Below are 3,554 nucleotides of genomic sequence, written 5' to 3' on the forward strand. Positions count from 1 at the left end.
TTTACCCGCCCGCTGCTGCACTTAGTGCAATTCTGGGAAAATTCCACCCGAGGAGAATTTTTTTCTTTCAGAGGGCCGTAAGTCTGTGGCAGTGTCTTCCCCAGAGAGCTATGAAGACAGGGTCATGAATATTTTTAAGGCTGATTTAGATAAGTTTTTGATTGACAAGGGAGTCATAGGGTATTGGGGGTAGACAGGAAAGTGGAGTTGAGGCTACAGTCAGATCAGCCCTGATCTTATTGAAAGGCGGAGCAGGCTTGAGGGGCTGAATGACCTGCTCTTGCTCCTAATTTGTATGTTTGTATGTTCGTACGTGTCTCAATTGGAGTAGGGATTGGCATAAATCCTATGTAAAGTGGACGTTATCTTCTGAGTAGATGGTCATAAACTGAAGCCTTTAAAAGGGCAATTTTGGCTGAACTGCGCACCAGCAGTCTTGGTGGTGATGCAAGTGGTGATCATCGGGTGGTGGTCACGGGCAAGGAGGGATGGCGAACAAGGAAGGAGCAGTGCTGGCCCGCACATGACTCTCAGCTAAATTTATTTTATGTCTCTTTTTGTGGTAAAGTGGAGTGCTATGTACCTTTAAGAGAATGTAGTTAGTTTACCTTGTGACTGTATTGACCAACTGTTACACAATGTGGGCTTCTTGGGTAACTGTAAGCCTAGAGCTGGAGAAGAAGCCAAGAGATTGAAGAAGTACACATGGTGTTTTTTTTTTATTGTTCAAATAAAATGTTTTCTCGCTCATTGGAAAAGCACACCAAAAATGTGTGCGGAATAGATACATCTGACAAGTCCATGCTCGCAAACCGAGGGCAGCATGCTGACTCTTCGTTTATTTTTAATGGTAATCATTTCAAAATAGTGTCTTCATTAGCTTCCGCCAATTGTTTCGCAATGCACTCAAGCTCCTTTCGTTTTTTTTTCTTCATCCTCAATTCTCCTCTCCTCTCCAGCAATGGACTTTCAATAATCATATTGCTTATTCCCGTAGATGATACCAACCAGCAATGTTGAATAACTAGTCATCTTGATGAAAGGCGACACCTATGCCGGAGGAACCATGGCGAGTGCTCTATTCTTAGTTCCAATAAACCACCAGTGTTTGATCAGTTAATCGGTCTCTCTGCCTATATTGTTTCAAGCACCAAACAATGCGTTACCATCAAGGGCGCAGCTAGCAATTGCCAGACAATGTGAACCTGATAACCAAAAACATAAAACTAGTGACAAGGATAAATGGGATCAATTGACAGCAATCAAGAAAGCCGTGGTAAGCCAGCCATGTTACTTCGCCACTACCTTGAAAGCTATTTGAAAGCGCAGCCTCCTTAGATATCGAGTATGCCACGGTTTGGACATCTTGAACCACTCAATCCCATTTCCGACGACTGGTCTCATTACGCTAAACGCCTAGTGTTCTTCTTTACCGCTAATGACATAGCAGGAGCATGCAGGAACAAACCTATGGGCTGATCCACAGCCTCATGTCACCTAGCACCTCCGATACAAAGACTTTCGATAAATTAGTAAACATTGTAAAAAACCACCTGAAGCCAAAGACCTCAGTCACTATGCAGCGTTTTAAATTCTTCGAGGAATAGGCTTCCAGGAGAAACAATCGCTGTCTATGTAGCTGCCTTAAAGGAATTAATGGAATATTGTGGGTTCGGAACTTCAATTAATGACATGTTGAGACCGATTGATATGCGGAATCGGGGCCGATTTTATTCAAAAGCGATTGCTATCTGAAACTAATCTAGACTTCAGTAAGGCATTACAATTGGCAACAGCCATGGAGAGTGCTGTTAGAGACTCGGAGGCAATAAAGATACACAAAATGGCGTCGTCCATCATGTCGGGTGGGAAGGGCTGGTAACAAAAGGCCCAAAAACATCGGACTCTGCAGAAAGGCAAGGAACACCCACTATGTACAGACCATTGAAGAACAACAGTACTACAGTGAAAACCCATTACATTAATGAGAGAAATGCATCCAAGCAGCCTGCAGGCGATTGATAGTTTGGAAATATCAAATACTTTTTCTGCCACTGCAATAGTCACATAATGCAGCACTGTCAAGATAGACTGAGACAGCATTTTGAACACAAAGGTTGAAATCATGAAATCTGTCTCGTTGAAGAACCAGAGGAAGCAGAATCTGACAGCTATTCATTATGCAATCTGAAAGTGGGGAGAACTGAGCCAATCCAGGTAGTCATTAGAGTCATTGACCAACCCATCAAGATGGAGATCGATACTGGGGCATCAACGTCTGTCATAGGAGAACATATGTCAGGCACTTGAATAAAGGAGCCCTTCCTTTAAGTTGGAACAATCGGACACTAAATTAAAAACATATGCGGGCGAAGAAATAAGAGTGAAAGGGATATATCAAGTCCTTGTGCAGTATGGGGATCAGTCTGCAAATTTACCCCTTATAGTACTAGCTGGGGCAGACCCCAGTTTAACTGGTCGCAACCAGCTCAAAAAGATTAAATTGCAATGGGCCAAGATTTTTCAAATCAGAACGAGAAACTTAGAGGAATGGAAGTACGCTTCCATTTTCAGTGATGAGCTATGAAGGATTCGTGGGCTATAAGCCAAAATCCTTGTAGACCCTAACGCAACCCCAGATTTATCAGAATCAGGCCAGTCCCTTATGCTCTACGGGACAAGGTCGAGACCGAGATTAAACAGGTTGCAAAAGTTGGGTATCTTACAACTGGCGGAATTTTCCGAGTGGGCGGCACCAATAGTACCTGTACTGAAGCCAGACCAAAGTGTTCACTTATGCGGTGACTATAAGTTAATTGCAAACAGAGTGGCCAAACTTGATAGACACCCGATACCGAAGATTGACGAATGATATTCGAAATTGGCAGGAAGCATCACATATTCAAAATTCGACATGAGGCCTGCCTAACAACAGGTAGAGTTGGAAGAAGGCTCTAGGGAATTTGTGAACATCAATACACGTTGAGGATAATATCAATATACTTGACTACCCTTTGGGGTCTCATCGGCATGTGCTATTTTCCAGCGTACCATGGAAAATCTGCTTCAGGGACTGCCCCAAGTCGTTGTTTATCTGGATGATGTCTTAGTCACTGGACAAACTGACAAAGAACACTTAGCTAATTTGGAGGAGGTACTCAAATGCTTCTCACAAGCGGGGGCACGCTTGAAGTGAGAAAAATGTCTTTTCCAAGCCAAAGAGGTAGTTTACTTGGGCCATAAGGTCGACGCGCAGGGCCTGCATCCTGTAGAAGAAAAGGTCAAGGCTATTTGCGAGGGACCTGCACCGAGAAACACTACAGAACTAAAGACCTTCTTAGGCATGATAAACTACTATGGGCAATTTCTCCCAAATCTATCAACCGTCCTGGCTCCGTTATATGCATTGCTTAAGAGAAACAATAAATGGATTTGACAAGCTCCGCACCAGGATACGTTTCTGAAGGTGAAGCAATTGTTAAGATCATTGGCTCTACTGGTCCACTTGGACCCAAAGAAAGAATCGATTTTAACTTGTGATGCATCCCCTTGTG

At 43.4% G+C, this 3,554-nt stretch overlaps 1 pseudogene; it reads right to left on the reverse strand.

Moving 5' to 3' along the window:
- Positions 1-854: 854 nt before the first annotated feature.
- Positions 855-1,068, reverse strand: LOC144688044 (ATP synthase F(0) complex subunit e, mitochondrial pseudogene; annotated as a pseudogene).
- Positions 1,069-3,554: the final 2,486 nt, after the last annotated feature.

The sequence above is a fragment of the Cetorhinus maximus genome, chromosome 12, assembly GCF_964194155.1.
Source record: "Cetorhinus maximus chromosome 12, sCetMax3.hap1.1, whole genome shotgun sequence".
NCBI lineage: Eukaryota > Metazoa > Chordata > Chondrichthyes > Lamniformes > Cetorhinidae > Cetorhinus > Cetorhinus maximus.